At 43.3% G+C, this 17,705-nt stretch overlaps 1 long non-coding RNA gene across 1 annotated transcript; it reads right to left on the bottom strand.

Moving 5' to 3' along the window:
- Nucleotides 1–980: 980 nt before the first annotated feature.
- LOC103566715 (uncharacterized) lies at nt 981–4,463 on the bottom strand. Its single transcript, XR_548559.2, has 2 exons — nt 4,266–4,463; nt 981–4,082 (listed from the first exon to the last, which is right to left on the bottom strand). It is a non-coding gene; the product is annotated as an uncharacterized lncRNA (long non-coding RNA).
- Between the last annotated feature and the right edge of the window lie 13,242 nt (nt 4,464–17,705).

Here is a 17,705-nt window from a genome sequence, read left to right as displayed (position 1 = left end):
CTGTCTTGTCTCCTGGCTAAGATCTTCTCTTTGTCTTTGGTGATCTGCAGTTTCACAATTATGTGGCTTGGGGTTTATTTCCTGTTATTTAGCTTGGGATTCATTTAATTCCTAAATCTGGGGATTTGTATCTCTCACCAACCCTAGAAAATTTCCAGCTTTTTAATGTTTGAGAATTCTTTTTCCTTTTATGGAATTCCAATTCACTGTGCTGTAAACCTTCTTACCCTCTCTTCACCATGTCTCTGTCCTTCTCTTCCATATATTTCATTTCTTTGTCTCTCTGTGCTGCAGTCTGGGTAAGATCTTTGGGTATTTTTCTGTTCATAATTCTTCCAGCCTCTTATGTTTACAGCAACATTAAAAATTCTATTAAAGCACGGTAAAGTCTTACTTAAAATTTTACACACACACACACATACACAAATACTGATGCGCTGGAGCGGATTTCAGCATTAAACAGCTGTACACATCCAGTTTCAGATCTTTATTTATTAATAAGGTAAATCCCAAAAGATATACCAGAATGATTTTGTGCACTTAGGGGAAAATATCATCTCCTGTCTAAGTAGAAAATTGTGTGGACAGATTCTGAAAACCCTCCTTCTAAGTAGCTTTACAAAAGGAAATTTTTCATTTAGAAATCGGAGCCCTCCTTCATTTTGCTGCAAGCTATGGGCAGTGAGAAGAATTTCTGCTAGTCATGGAAACTTTAAGGCTAGGATTTATTCCTTCTGTCCTGCTTGACAAAAGGATTGAATGTTCCTTCTGTCCCACGTGACGCGCAGCGCTGCTCCGGTACTCCAGCTCCAAGAGGAGCCAGAGCGAGTCGGATACTCACGGCCTGATCGTAGCAAAGACACAGAACTGGATTTTCCAGGGCCAAGAATTGAGGGTCTCTTCCAATTCTTTCAGCTGTGTCTAGTCTGCCTTTTAACCTATCCACTGAGTTTCAATTTCCATTATTATTATTATCATTATTTTATTTTATTTTTAGAAGTGTTATGTTTCTTTTTTTCACATCTGCCTGGTCTTTACGATAGTATCTTATTTCTAGCTTCTGTTTTTGACTCCCTCTCTTATTCCTTTATGCCCTGTAAAAATGCTCATTTCAGATCCTATAGGGGATAATTCCGACGTCTGACGTCCTTGGGGGACCTCGCTCTGCTGGCGCCATTTCCGCTGACTCCTGCTCAAGTACCTTGTTTATTCGTGTTTTGTGGTTGGGCTTGTGAGCGCATGTCCTGCTTTTTGGGCTGTATTTGTGGAATCTTGGGAAGCTTTGGTTGAGTGTGCAAACCTCCAACAAGGTTTTATCTTTAACTGCCAGGGGCCCTCAACCCAAGACCAGTCTAAGTTAAAGTTCTCAGCTCTGGGTTTCTGGACAACCCAGGTAAGGTAAATTCATTCCCCAAATCCATATGAGGGAAGGCCATGGTTATACATTTTCAGGGGATTTTTTTCCACATCTAGAGTCAAGGTCAAAGCCGAAAGTTTCTTTGTCACTTCTTTGCGGGCGTGCAGTTTTTCAGGTGAGGATGTCTTATATATGTGAGGGGTCTTATTTCCAGCTTCCCAACCGGTACGGACCCACAGCCTTGTCTCCATACTCCATGAGGCCTTTAAAACCCACTGGTCTTGGAAAATGAGATTGGCAAACTCCTTCTTGGAGGGTCTCTGCATAGACGCTGCCAGAACCTGAATACCACTGTGGTTTCCTGGTCTGTCTTTAATTTTGACTCCTCAGAATTTCCCCTGTTTTCTTGAAAGTGCAGTCCCATATATTTTTAAAAGCTTTTAAAATTATCACATCCAATATTTTTAGTTGTTTTACTTATCATTGTTTTTGCAGATATTTACTCCACCATATTGCTGGAAAAGGAAGTTTCCTCCCATATTCAAAATAACTTACCTTTAGGAAAAAAAATCTTTTGCAGAAAAAGAAATATTACTATAACCAGAAAAAAAAAAAGCCTAGAAGTCAATGTGCCTTGATGTCTGAATGTTGCTTACATCTTGCATTGGGCTACAAACCCAGACATGGTGACAAGGGAATGCCTAAAGTAGGCTGCACTCTAGTTAGCCAACTGTATCTTATATAATTTCATTTAAATTATATACCTTTGTCTCCCTAACATGCATTCCTTTCTAGCGTTAGTGTAGTTATAAGAGCCAAATGGAAGACTGGTTAAGAAATATGCAAGACAGTAGATGAAAAATGATATTGCTAAGTAAGAGAATGAGTTGTGTTGGGTGGCTCAGAAATCTTTGGTACATTTACTGTCACTCATTTGTGGGGAATGGGCATCTGGATACTGGATGCTAACCAGATCAAACCCACTCTTAGCCTAATTTAGTTGACACCTAGAAGAATGATGTGTGTGGTGCCACTTGCAATTGCTGGTGCATGATTGTCCTACTACAACTAAGATCCTGTGGTTGCCTGGGCATAGAGAGCTACGCTGGCGAGCACAGCTCTCAATTTCCAGAGCACGCATATGCTTAAACAGCTAGCTCCCCAAACCTGATCTGTTGACCTTGCAAAACAGAAACTGCTTCAAGCGTGGGAGCAACAATGGGGTTCTTTAGAACAGCTCTAATTACCTGATGGAAAACTTCTTTATCTAGTCTGGTGAGAGCACAGGCTTAGATGCCATCTCAAGGTTGTGGGGAATGTGTTCAGCATTTGTGGTTCATTGGATCTGCTCCCTTCGATCCTGAGTGGTTCAACTGGTATATGTGTGTGTGTGTGTGTTTGCCATTGCCATAACTTCCCTCTGCCACCTAGGCAATGGTCTTGGGAGGCGGCAGAAAGTAATAGTTGGGCTTTGATGTCACACAGTGTAAGTTAAAATCCCGGTGCTGACACTTACCCTCTATGTGAACTTGGAAAATTACTTATGTCTCTGAGCTCAGCTCCCTCAAATGAAAATGGGATAATAATAGTGCATATCTCATATGAGGACTGAAAAAGAAAAGGCAAAGCCTTTCACACATTTCTTGGCACACATTAAGTGCTTGAGAAATGTAAGCTCCTAATCCTATGGTGGTGGTGTGAGTAAGGGTGGAACAGCTGTGGAAAAAGTGAGCAAGAGAAGATGCCTCGGGCTCTGGTTTCACCTGACCTGGCACTGGCTGGTTCTTTTCTTCCTCCTAATTAATTCCTTGCCCATAGCACAGGACGTGGAGCTGTCTTGTTTCCTGCTTATATCCTGGTCCTGCCCTTTACTAGTTAAGTGAACTTAGAAAAGCATAGTACTTAGAATGGGTCCTAGAGTAACACATCTCTGGGCTTGACATGTAAAAGTTTATTTTTCGCTCATGCAAGGCTGGCTGTGGGTCCTGGAAGCTGTCCTCTCTACAGCGGCTGGGCAGTACAGGCTGTGCACATTTCGAGCCTCCCAACAGCAAGTCTCCCGGTTGTCCTGGCAGAGGAAGAGGGTGCTCGGGAGCCCGCTCCCTCTCCTGAGCGCCCTCCCGTGCGGCTTCCAGCAGCCCAGAGGCCAGAACTCGTCCCACAGCCTTTCCTATTGCCGGGCACTGGGATGGAAATGGAGGGGGCATGATAACTGATAACCATTGCTGTTCCTGCCACTGCAAGTCTTTTAGCCTCTCTGTGCCTCATTTTCCTTACCTACAAAATGGAAATAATACCTCCCAGAGCTGTCATGAGGATTAATAGTACATAAAGAGAATTCATAGTAACTTTGTTATAGTCCTGGCAGGAAACAGACCACACACTGACAAGAACTTATTGTTCCCAGAAGACAATGAGCGACAGGATTGGGTACAGAGGTGCGGGCAGGGTTAAGGGAACCGTTAAGGGATGATGTCTGCGGCCCAATTCCTTAGAAGGAAGTCAAGCCCAGCTCTAAACCAGCCCCCGGGCACAGACAGGACAGATCTGAGAGGGGGTTAGCAAATAGAGAGTAACTCGCACAGTACATAATAAATATTCGTTAAATCTAAAACACCCAACCCACATCACCATTCACCTGGGCTTGTAGAGTGCTGTGACTTACCCTACCCCACGTTGGTCTGGCTTCCTTCTCTAGTCTTTGTCTCCCCCTTCACTGAAGCATCTAGAAGAACGGGTTGAGATGGCAGACCCAGATTATAACACAAATCCAGAGGAACGTGTGTCAGTGACATCTGTCACAGTCGCCACACATGGGAGGCCCTTGGATGGCGCTTGAGTCCAGTGTTCTTGGTATAGATAGAGATGTTGTACCTCCATCTAATACTCTGGGCTCCCTGAAACTCACCTGGGAAGAATGAGGAATGACTAGGAACCCTAGGAATTCAGTCACCATGGTTCAGGGCCTCATCTCCTCTCCCCCGGACTCTTGCAGTAGCCTCCCAGCTGGCCTCCTCGCTCTGTGCTGCCTCCGTCCTGACAGCACTCCTTCTGCTTTAAAAACATTCAATGCTCCCTCTTTCACAGAGGGCGAAGTCTGAACTCCTCAGCCTGCTATCCAGGCTGCTGTTCCTTCTCACCTCCCACCACCTCCTCCACCTAAGCACTACTCCAGCCACACCTAAATAACCATGGTTTCCTTCATTTCCCCTCCTTGGATCGTGGCTCCAGATGGAATGCCCCTCCCACACCACGGTCACTTACTGAGGTTGTACCCTTCCTCTAAGGTTCAAGTCAATACCAACCTCTGTCAAACTCTGTCGGCTGATCCGCCTAGAAAGAAATGTCCCTTTGTATCCTCCATGTTCTTGTATGACTGTTGTCTGCCTGATGCTTGTAATTTATGTATGTGTTTGTGTCCTTTACTAGGTTAGAAGTTCACTGACATCATCCTTTCTGTATCCCTCATGATGTTTGGCGTGGCGTTTTACATGCAGTAGATACTTATAAGCGCTGGTCGAATTGTAGCAAATGCTTTTTGAATCTTTTTCAAAAGTAACTCCCCTAACAGCTGGAGAAAGAGAAGCTCCATTGGCAGCCCGTGATTTAGATAAATCTCCTTTTTTCTATTTCAAAACCTCAAATGTCTACCAATAGAGGGCTATGGAGGCATAGGAGACATGACCTGGGGTTGGGTGGCAGGGTTTGGTTTCGGAGGCCTGCAGGTCTTTCCCCTGCTCCCAGGAGAATGGGGACAGAGTGTGAAGGACGCTGGGCTGCTTTAGTTTGCGCTAGAGTCAGGGTTCTGGGTGGTGGCCCCCCCGGCCTTCTGCTTTGCACAGCAAAGACAGGAGAGTCTAGTTCCTGTGTGGCTTGCGCCCTTCCACATGTAAATCAGTGTGGGCACGGAGACAGAAGGCCTGGCTCTCCCCAAGGTGCCTGTCAAGGTGGACTCAGAGATTCTCTTCGGGGAGTTTGCATACACAGGGCTCCCAGGAGGGAAGCACGCGCTGCCAGAATCCCTGCTCCCTTCTGCAAGCCTCTAGCCAACGATTTGTTTGCCAGAATGTCTTCATCTTTATAACTGGATTGCCAAGGAGGCTTTGCTTTCTTCCACCACAGGCTGGAAAATGTGGGCAGCCTCCTTCACCGAGATGGCTCAAAGCCTCATCTCCCCGCTGCCCGGCTCTCTCCAGCACTCTGGGAAGCCGCTGGTCATCTCCTGTTTCCCTGACCTGCCCCCTGCCGCTGCCCCGGGACTGTAGGAGATGGCTCCTCCCTGTCTCTCCTTCTTTAAGCAGCAGCTTAGAAGCAATATCCTGTGTTTGTGTAGTGGGTTCCAGCCAAGCCTTCCAAAGCCCTTTGCAAACATCAGCTGTCGTGACCACATCTCTCCCTCCTCTCACCATGTCATGGCAAGGAGACCACTGAAAGGGCACAATGCTTTGTGGAATGGGGAAAACAGCACTGGGGATAGAAAATAGGAGGTTAGAAGATGGAAAAGGTCAGAAAGCCTCAACTCCTGGTTTCAGAATAAAATTCACTTTGGTTCTAATCAAAATTTTCCCTTCTTTTAGATTCCAACCACCTGCCTGCTTTCCTGGTGACATTTCAGTATGGTGCAACCCTTTTGGGGGAGGGCAGGCTCACTGTGTGTTGATAGCCTGACGACATCAGTGAAAACACGACTTGATTTTGTGTAGAACAGACTCTATGCATTTGTGAAGCGTGTTCTAATTCTGGCTCAGCTGGTAGGAAGTAAGCACATACTATGTTTATATATTATATAGATATATAGTATATATATACCATGTTTATATATATATGTTAATTTGTTGATCTTCCTAATAAACTCTCCACTTTATGGATGAAAAACTGAATTCTCAGAGATGAGCCAGATCCCCTACTCCGCACGCAGCTTGTTCCGCTGGACCACAGCTCCACGTTCTGCTGAATTTGATGGGACCCGTGAAACCTAGGATTTGCAGACCACGAAGCTGTCCATCCGCCTCTCCCCTCGATTGCTCATCTCTGGGCCTGTGAACAGTTGGTCGGACTTCTCCAGCTTCTAGCTGCGTTGCTTTCTACCTTGGCCCTGGCACTTCGAGTGTCTCTGAAGGTCAATCCCAAAACTTTATTCTCTCCCTCGTCTCTCCCTCAGCCTTTGCTCCCTCATCCTCTCTTAGAACTCAGACTTGGAAGTTCACCTGCCTCTTCTTGCAAACTCCATCTGTCCTGCCCAGCACAGCCAGGTAAGGCCTGTTATAAGACTAAGCTCAGATCACCATACATACCTGCCAAAAGCAGGGGCCTGGTGCCCTCCCACAACCTACCAAATAAGAAACGTCTTCCCTTTCAGCACTCCGTAACAGAACCTCTGTCTGCCCAAAGCCTCGTTCCCACGGTTCCTTTGTACATAGCCCGCGCTCACACTCCAGCCGGGCGTCTTGCTGGTACGTGAGACACACCAAACCCTGCCTGACCTCGAGTTAGCATTCACGTGCACTATTTCCTCTCCCTGGAACGTCCTTCCTAACCCTCAGTGCCCCCAGCCAAATCCTAGTCTTTCTTCAAGGCCTATTTCAAGTGCCACCTCCTTGATGATGCCTCCCCTGAAGCCGCAATTCTACATGCCTCCTTTGACTCCCCAAACACTATATTTCTCTCATACGATTCATCATATGGTGTCCTGTAGCATAATTCCTGTTGTTTTATCCAAATGCTACTTGTATTGTAAATTCTGAAAACAAGTCTGAGTCTCCTTTCTTTTTGGTATTTCCACAGTACACAGTGTGATCCTTGACGTAATAGGTGCTAAGTAAATGCTTGTTGATTATGTGGACGAGTGCTTGCACCAGGAGGTGCGCAGCAAATATCTGTTGAAACTGATTTCCCAATGATCCCCACTCTCCTTCTGCAGCATCTATACTCCAGGTTTGCATTCTAGTTGCCTTCAAGAATGTATCCGGTAATGTCATACCTTTACCCAAAACACAGCACATCAAAACCTGGACCACCTGTTCCCCTAACTGCCCACCCCCAGCTTCATTACTTTTGTCTTTTTGCCTCACGAATGCTCCCAGCTCCTACTTCTGTAAGAATTGCTTCCTATGGGGCTGGATCAGCATCAGAAGCTGTTCCAGTAGCCAAGTTCTCAGCACCCGGTATCTGTGGATTAATCAGAATCACAAGATGATAGAATGTCAGAGCTGGCAGTGACCTTGGCCAAACCCCTTCACTGCAGATGAAGAAACCAAACCCCCAAAGGGATTTGCAAGAACTAGAGGCAGAACCATCACAAGACTCCCATCTTCTCGCTCTTGGCCTAGTCTCCGTCCTCGTGAGATTTGGCATGACCTTCCTAAGCTCCTCTGCTTTTCCAGGAGCTTCAGGTGGTTACTTTTCAAGTGACTGCATGTTTCAGCAGCTCTTTTTCTCTGACTCCCACGGGTGAGATTGGACGATCCAGGTCTTTAGAATCTGCGGCACAGGGCTTGAGCCAAGCTTCTGCCTCTCTCAGAACATCCTGCCATAATGTTAAGCTCATGAACTCAGCCCCAGTGTGTGGTGAGCCTGTTTCTCAAGGAATTTCCTAGCAATTAGCTGGTAGAACTAAATTCCGCTCTAACCAAACAGCAAACTCAAATTCTCTCCATTTTATCTAACATCCCCTACAAGGCTAAAGATAACCCAGGATGCATTAGGACTTTGCATAGTTAATCAGTTCAAAAAGAGTTATTTAGAGCATGATTAGAAATGACCAGAAGTCCACAGAATACAGTTTGAATCAGACAATATGCACTTGGGCTCAATCATCTAAACTCACAGACAGCCTCAGAGTGACACTGATTGGAAATTACTCATGCACATCTGCTCTGCTGAGCCAAACAGGCCAGCGAGCTCTTCCAGCTGGCCCTGCTCTCTCCCAGGCAGGGAGATGGGAGACAAATGCCGCTTCTGAGCACTCGCTATGCACTTTACATATGCGATCTCTTTGAATTTGATCCTCTCAATAACCCTGGTGGTAGTGTCCTCATTTTACAAATAAGAGAACTGACGCAATAAAAAGTGTGGTCACTTAGGCTGAAGAAAGTAGAAGCAGCGTCAGCTGTGTCTCTGTCTCCAAAGACCAAGCTTTTTCTATATCACCGGTGAGCTCCTTCCTTCCTTCCTTCCTTCTTTCTCCCCCTTTCAGCCTTCTCCCTTTTCTTCCCTCCTCCCTTCCCCCCACTCTCCCTTTCCTTCCTTCCCTTTTTCAAGCCAAACGCTTTTTTCAACTGAAATGATACACAAACCCGAGTATATGAAACATATAAGAGCCAAGCCGCTTTGCTTTCTCACAATTAACAAGACTGGAAACACCTCAAATGATCATCAGCAGGTGACTAGATCAGCAGACTGATCTACCCAGTGGACTACAACTCAGCAATAAAAAGAGATGAAGCACTGAGATCCCCAGACCATGGATGAATCTCACAACAGTTGTGCTGCGTGAAGGACGGCAGGTACAAGAGTGCACACTGTCTGACCCCACTTACACGGTAGTTTAAAAAAAGCAGAGCCGATCTACGCCGCTGGAGAGCAAATCAGTGGCCGCCTGGGTCAGCGGCCGGAAGGCTTGTAGCAAAGTGGCTGAGGGAACTTTGGTCCACTTTGGGGGTAATGAAATGGTTCTGTATGTTGGTTGTGGTGGTGGTGTATATATTTGTCAAAACTGTTTGAACTTCACACTGAAAGGGGTACAATTTAGTGTGTGTAAATTATACCTCAATAACATAGGTTTGTTTTTTGTTTGTTTTGTTTTGTTTTTTAAAGCAGACATGCTTTAGCTGAGGAAGGGACGCCCAATCCCTCAGTGAGCCTGTGACCCCCAAATGGTCCCTGGGAGTGCCCTGTGGAAATTCACCTCTTCAGGAAGCTGTCTGCCACACCAAGCTGCCTCACGCAGCCGTAAATATTGCTCAGGCAGTCAAGGCCTTGTAAGGGCATAAGATCTGTTCATTCTCGAGTAAACCACTCAGCATTCTTTCTGAGGGCCGCACAGTTCCAACAAAATCCGTGACAAGCCCCATCCCCAGCAAGAAAGAGGCTTCTGGTCTAGTTGTATTCTCTGTGCTATAAAAAGAATGATAATGCAGAATTGGGAGTTAATAAATGAAACTAAGGAGTTTTATGAGCGTGAGTATGTGTGTGGTGTGTAATGGGTATAAATTTGCTTCCCACCACTTAGACTCAGGAAATGTTGTGTTTTATTTTCCTAAATCAAATTACATCTGGCTCCCAGTCTCCACGGACCAGAGCGATGGGATGCACAGTGTCAGTTTTCACCGCCTCAGGGCCATGCAGGAGTCCTGGAGGGAGTATCAGTCCAGAGGATTTGAGGAAGTAGCTCCGTCCTTGAGTCCACCCTGGTCCCAGTAAGGCATCCAGTACCCAACCTCTAGTGGTCCATTTCAAAGGTCAGCGCCTTGGATCCCTGACTGGGGGGGGACCTTGCACCAGGCCCCCCAGTGGACATGCCTAGTATAGCGCCTCCTCAGCCCTCTTGAAATCAGACCCCTTGGAGCGCTGGGCACAGGAGGGCATGGTCACTGCTCCCTCCAGGCCCCCAAACCCCTCCCTTCTCTCAGGACTGAAGGTGAGGATCTCCCTTCTCCACTTTCCTCCCTCCCCCAGGCTGCTGTGATCTCCTCTGCTCCTTGGATCCTTCTCCAGGACTATTCACCTTAATCTACCTATTGGGTCTGAAACCAAAGCTAGCAATGGTGGGCTGAGGCAGTGGAGGGGAAAAGTGGGGGAGAGGGCAGCAAAATCCGTCATTCCTTCCTATGGTCAGAGCTGGTAAAGGAGGTCTTTACCCCGCCTTGGTGAATCCACAGCAGGAAAAGAAAGCTGAGATGGGAGTTAGTTTCTTTATTAATAACTCAACCAATTGCATATGAGAGTTTGTATGCGTATTTATGTAACATCCATGAGTTAAAGAACAGTGTTTTACTCATCATAATTGTATCCCGTGCACTCAGCTTGAGACTATATAGGTGATGGACAAATATTGGGTATTCATGAATGAGTGAATGAATGGGAAATGGCGCGGAAGGACACACCCCACACTAGAATCCGTTACCCTTGGGAAGTGGAATTCTGCAGCAGACTATCAATTACTACTATTTATACTTTTGTACTGTTTGCATTGCATGAAATTGTGTTTAGCGACGTTATAATGTTTATACAGTTTGTATTAAAAACCTTTCAGACTGTAAGTAATGAGCACACACAAAAGTTTTGTTATAATCTTGCTGGAAGAAGGAAGCCACCCAGCAGCCACCCTTCACATTGAGTAGGGTTATGTTACTGGATAAGGAAATGTTAAGATTATCAACATTAGGCCAGATTCAGAAAGGTCAGAGTGTTTGGTTAACTGTCACTAGATGTGGAGTGACAGTGGAGTGGGGGACTGAAGTTAAACAAAAAAATTCAACTGAGTAATTTAAAAGATTAAATCGGCTTTATTGAATGATTCATGAATTGGGCCACATCCCATCTAGCAAATAGAAAGGAGCTCCACTGAGCTGCAGAAAAGGAGAGGTTTTTAAAGGGAGAGAGAGAGGAGAAAAAAGGAAATTATTAGCAAAGCATGCATTGGTTTAGGCAAGGCTGCCCTCCTAAGGGGAACAAAAGGGGTCTATCAGGGGATAACCTTGTAGGGCTAACCAGGAAATTCCAGGTTCACTGGTTAAAAGTCACATTCCTGGGGAAGGTTGAAACTGTCTTTAGATTATGTATTAAGTCTTGGTTTGCTGGGCCTAACACAAGTGACTCCATTTTGGGCCTGGTCATCTCCTTTTTAACACTGGTTTCTCAGAACACATCTTAATATTTCTAAATTTAATGAGAAAGTTATTTAAGCATTTTATCAGGAATAAATGATATCCCCAGTGAATTTTGCCTCTTCCAGACTAGGTTATGAACAATCATTCTTTTATGTTTTTGAGGTGTTAGTCATCCTGTGGGAGCCCAGAAGAGAAAGAAAATGAACATGCAAGCTAAAATCAACACAAATCAAAGGAGCCTCCCTAAAAGCTATGGGTGTTGGAATGGCATTGCCATGAAAGCATTTTATTTCCTCTTAACTGATTAGACTATTGTTGGGGAAGATCTTTGGTTTCTCTGAAATGCCCAGAGAAAATGATGCTGAAGGGTTGGTGCCAAGGTGGCAGCACAGGCCAACTCTGAACTCACCTCCTCCTGTGGACACAACCAATTTACAACTACTCTTGGAACAATTACACCTGAGAGAGAACTGAAAACTGGACGAGAAGAACCCTGCAACAAGGGACAGTCCTGCCTGATGTGGAGAGACGGAAATTCCTTTCTGAAGAGAAAAAAGCCACCTTGAGTTGCAGCACTTCATGGCAGGCGGGGAGCAGGAACCTGAGCAGGGGAGCATTACTGCTATAAGCAGCTTCTGGACTCAGCACAACTGAGACGAGTGTCACAACATCAGGCTTTGCTGGTTACTAACTACAACAGAGAATACTCCTAGAAAAGCTATCAGACATTAAGGGGAAAAAAGCCAGCTCTTAAAGGGCCCATGCACACATTCAACCATTTCAGAAAGCAACCTAAAGTCACAAAGTCTTTTGTGTGCAAAAGACCTAAAGGTGCACAGTCCTTTGGTGAAAAGAGACTCACCTGATAGGCTCTGGGTGCATCTTGGTGAGAGGTGAGACCTCTCTGGGGACTGAGACATTGGCAGCAGCCATTACTGTGACCAAGTACAGGTGTGCTGACACAGACACTGGCAAACGCCATTGGAGTTCTTCCCCTGGCCTGTTAGTCCAGGGTCCACCCCACTCAGTAGAGTACTGATTTAATCCAGCTCAGCCAGGGCAGGCAGCCCACCCTAGGGACTGGCCCCACCCAATGGCAAGCCCTTGGGTGACTTGTGGGCCTGCATAGGCTGGGTGCGTGGGTCCTCAGTAGCTGGGTGAGAGGGTCCACCTTCAGAGTGTGGGTGTGCATGAGGAGAGGGTGGAGTGTGTGGGTCCTCTGCAGTGGGGTGACTGGGTCTGCTTCAGGGGTTGGGGCATGCGTATAGGGCAGGACTGTGTTGATGGTGTGTGGGCAGTGGAGCTTGTCAGCTGCAGAAGACTTGTGCTTCTCAAACAGCCACATAGGGGATCAGCACCTCCTTCCAAAGCCTGAAACTACTGAATGCTCCCATGCCTGGGGCCAGCCACACTCAGCTGCAGTTTTGAGAGAGCTGATAAGAGCCTTGCAGGCTGGAAGCCTACAGCAACTGTAAGCTTCTGAGCCTACCAACTAGCCATGCTGTGGGCCTACTCACTTAACAGAAAAACTGCAACAGGAATGTGCTATTAGTCCTTGCATCCAACTGTGCTGGGGCTCGCCAAACATGATAAAGTGATTGAAGGGTCCATAGCAGCCACACGCAGCTAAGAATTACAACCAGCTGGACAGGGGGACAGCCTACCCTCCCTGGGCACCTGCAGCAAGAGCAACCAGGTCACAATAGAAGGACACATGTAGCCCACACAGGGGCACACCTGAACATTTGGAACTGGTGACAAGAGGGAAGCTACCTAAGGCATCTCTTACATAAGACCATCTCTCCAAGATCAGGAGACATAGCTAACCTATGCACAGAGAAAGAGGCAAAGTGAGGAGGCAAAGAAATACATTCCAAGTAATGGAACAGGACAAAACCTGAGAAAAAGAACTAAACAAAACAGAAATAATCTATGTGACAAAAAGTTCAAACAAAAAGTCATAAGGATGCTCACTGATCTTGGGAGAAGAATGGATGAACCCAGTGAGAACTTCAACAAAGAATTGGAAAATATAAAAAAGAACCAATCAGAAACGAAGAATACAATACTGGAAATGAAAAATTCACTAGAGGAACTCAATAGCAGAGTAGATGATACAGAAGAATGGATCAGTGTGCTGAAAGAAAGACTAGAGGAAATCACCCAAGCTGAACAGATAAAGGAAAAAGAATTAAAAAGAATGAGGACAGTCTAAGAGAACTCTGGGACAATATCAAGCACACTAACATTCATATTAGAGGTGCCCCAAAAGGAGAAGAGAGAGACAAAGGGGCAGAAAATCTATTTGAAGAAATAATAGCTGAAAACTGTCCTAACCTAAGGAAGGAAACAGACATCCAGGTATAAGAAGCACAGAGTGCACCAAACAAGATAAACTCAAAGAGGCCCACACCAAGACACATTATAATTAAAATGTCAAGAATTAAAGACAAAGAGAGAATCCTAAAAGCCACAAGAGAAAGGCAACAAGTTACCTGCAAAGGAAACCTCATAAGGCTATCAGCTGACTTCTCAGCAGAAACCTTACAGTCTAGAAGGAAATGGTACAATATATTTAAAGTGCTGAAGAAAAAAACCTACAGCCAAGAATACTCTACCTGGCAAGGTTATCATTCAGAATGGAAGGAGAGATAAAGAGTTTCCCAGACAAGCAAAAATTAAAGGAGTTTATCACCAAGAAACCAGTCTTACAAGAAATGCTAAAGAGACTTATTTAAGTGGGAAAAAGAAGACCACAAATAGGAATAAGAAAATTATCAAAAAAAAAAAAAAACGCAATAAAAACACTGGTAAAGGCAAAAAATACAGTAAAGGTAGCAGATCAACCACCCATAAAGCTAACGTGAAGGTCAAAAGACCAAAGTACTAAAATTACCTATTTCCATGATAAGAGGGTGACAGATACACACACAAAAACAGGTTAGATATGATATGAAAAATATAAAATGTGGGAGGAGGAGAGTGAAAGAATAGAGCTTTTAGAAAGAGGTTGAACTAAAGAGATCATCAACTTAATATAGATTGCCATATACTTAGGTTATTATATATGAACTTCATGGTAATCACAAACCAGAAAACTATAATAAATACACAAAAAATTAAGAGAAAGGAACCCAAACATAATACTAAAGCAAGACATATGCCACAAGGGAAAAGAGCAAGAGAAAAAGAAAGGATCAGAGAAGACCTCCTAAAACAGCCAGAAAAAAAGCAACAAAATGGCAGTAAATACATACTGATCAATAGCTACTTTAAATGTCAGTGGACTAAATACTCCAATCAAAAGGCATAGGGTGGCTGATTGGATAAAAAAAAAAAAAAAAACAAGACTCATATATATGCTGCATACAAGAGACACATTTCAGACATAAAGACCCTTACAAACAGAAAGTGAAGGGATGGAAAAAGATATTCCACGCAAATGGCAATGAAAAGAAAGATGGGGTAGCAATGTTTATATCAGACAAAATAGATTTTAAAACAAAAACTGTAACAAGAAACAAAGAAGGGCACTACAAAATGATAAAGGGAACAATCCAACAAAAGGATATAACACTTGCAAATATCTATGTACCCAACATAGGAGCACCTAAATATATAAAGCAATTATTAACAGACATAAAAGGAGAAATAGACAGTAACACAATAATAGTAGGGGACTTTAACTCCACTTACACCAATGGATAGATCATCCAAACAGAGGATCAATAAGGAAACATTGACCTTAAATGACACATTAGACCAGATGGACTTAGTAGATACACACAGAACATTAGATCCAAAAACTGCAGAATATAGATTCTTTTCAAATGAACATGGAACATTCTCCAGGACTGATCACATATTAGGCCACAAAACAAGTCTCAATAAATTTAAGAAGATCAAAATAATACCAAGCATCTTTTCTGACCACAACGGGATGAAACTAGAAATCAATACAGGAAGAAAACCAGAGAAGTCACAAAAATGTGGAGATTAAACAAAATGCTACTGAACAACGATTGGGTCAATGAAGAAATCAAAGGAGGATTCAAAAAATACCCAGAGACAAAGAGAATGAAAATACAACATGCCAAAAGTTATGGGACACAGCAAAAGTGGTTCTAAGAGGGAAGTTTATAGCAATACAGGTCTACCTCAACAAACAAGAAAAATCTCAAATAAAAAAATCTAACAGTGCACCTAAGGAACTGGAAAAAGAAGAATAAACAAAGCCCAAAATCAATAGAAGGAAGGAAATAATAAAAATCAGAGCAGAAATAAATGAAATAGAGACTAAAAAAAAAACAATTAAAAAAATCAATGAAAGCAAGAGCTGGTTCTTTGAAAAGATAAACAAAATTGACAAACCTTTAACTAGACTCACCAAGAAAAAATGAGACGCCTCAAATAAATAAAATCAGAAAAGAAAGAGGAGAAATTTCAATGGACTACAAAAGACTATAAGAGAATGCTACAAAAACTATACTCCAACAAATTGGATAATCTAGAAGAATTGGATAAATTCTTAGGATAATACAACCTTCCAAAAATGAATCAAGAAGAAATAGAGAATTTGAATAGACCAATCACCAGTAAGGAGCTTGAAACAGTAATCAAAACCTCCCCAAAAATAAAAGTCCAGGACCAGATGGCTTCCCTGGTGAATTCTACCAAACATTCAAAGAAGTCTTAATACCTATCCTTCTCAAACTCTTCCAAAATTGAAGAGGAGAGGAAGCTTCCTAACTCATTCTACAAAGCCAGCATTACCCTGATACCAAAAGCAGACAAGGACAACACAAAAAAACAAAATTACAGGCCAACATCACTGATGAACATCAATCCAAAAATCGTCAACAAAAGACTAGCAAATCAAATACAATACATTAAAAAGATCATACACCATGATCAAGTGAGATTTATTCCAGAGATGCAGGGATGGTTCAATATCTGCAAATTAATCAATGTGATACACCACATTAACAAAATGAAGAATAAAAATCACAGGATCATCTCAATAGATGCAAAGAAAGCATTTAACAAGATACAGCATCCATTTATGATAAAAACTGAATAAAATGGATATAGAAGGAAAGTACTTCAACATAAGAAAGGCCATATATGACAAACCCACAGCTAATATCATTCTCAATGGAGAAAAACTGAAAGTTGTCTCTTCAAGAACAAGAACCAGACAAGGATGCCCACTTTCATCACTCTTTTTTTTTTTTTTTTTTTTTTTGAGGAAGATTAGCCCTGAGCTAACTACTGCCAATTCTCTTTTTGCTGAGGAAGACTGGCCCTGAGCAGACATCCATGCCCATCTTCCTCTACTTTATATATGGGACGCCTACCACAGCATGGCTTTTTTGCCAAGTGGTGCCATGTCCACACCTGGGATCCAAAACAGTGAACCCTGGACTGCCAAGAAGCAGAATGTATGAACTCAACTGCTGCACCACCGGGGTGGCCCCACACCACTCTTATTTAACATAGTGTTGGAAGTCTTAGGCAGAGCAATCAGGCAAGAAAAAGAAATAAAAGGGATCCAAAAGGAAGAAGTGAAACTGTCACTATTTGCAGATGACATGATTTTACATACAGAAAATCCTAAAGAACTCACCAAAAAACTTTTAGAAAGAATAAATGAATATGCATAGTTGCAGGATACAAAATCAGTTGCGTCTGTATATACTGACAACAAAGTAGCAGAAGGAGAAATTAAGAATACAATCCCATTTACAATTGTAACAAAAAGAATAAAGTACCTAGGAGTACACTTTCCCAAAGAGGTGAAAGATCTGTACATCGGAAACTATAAAACATTGTGGAAAGAAATTGAAGAAGACACAAAGAAATGGAAAGATGTTCCGTGCTTTTGGATTGGAAGAATTAAAATAGTTAAAAATGTCCATACTTCCTATAGCAATCTACAGATTCAGTGCAATCCCTATCAAAGTTCCAACAACATTTTTCACAGAAATAGAACAAAGAATCCTAAAATTTATGTGGAACAACAAAAGACTCTGAATAGCCAAGGAATCCTGAGAAGAAAGAACAAAACTGGTATCCTACTCCCTGATTTCAAAATATACTATAAAGCTATATTAACCAAAACAGCTTGGTACTGGCACAAAAACAGACACACAGATCAGTGAAACAGAATCGAGAGCCCAGAAATAAAGCCACACATCTACGGACAGCTAATTTTCAACAAGGGAGCCAAGAACATACAGTGGAGAAAGGACAGTCTCTTCAATAAATGGTGTTGGGAAAACTGGACAGCCACATGCAAAAGAAGGAAAGTAGACCACTATCTTATATCATACACAAAAATTAACTCAAAATGGATTAAAGACTTGAATGTAAGACCTGAAACCAGGAAACTTCTAGAAGAAAACACAGGTAGTACGCTCTTCAACATCAGTCTTAGCAGCATATTTTCAAGTCCCATGTCTGATCAGGCAAAGGAAACAATAGAAAAAAATAAACAAACGGGACTACATCAAACTAAA

Source organism: Equus przewalskii, chromosome 28 (assembly GCF_037783145.1).
Source record: "Equus przewalskii isolate Varuska chromosome 28, EquPr2, whole genome shotgun sequence".
Lineage (NCBI taxonomy): Eukaryota > Metazoa > Chordata > Mammalia > Perissodactyla > Equidae > Equus > Equus przewalskii.
Note: the sequence above shows the minus strand (reverse complement) of the source record. Positions and strands in the feature narration are given on the sequence as shown.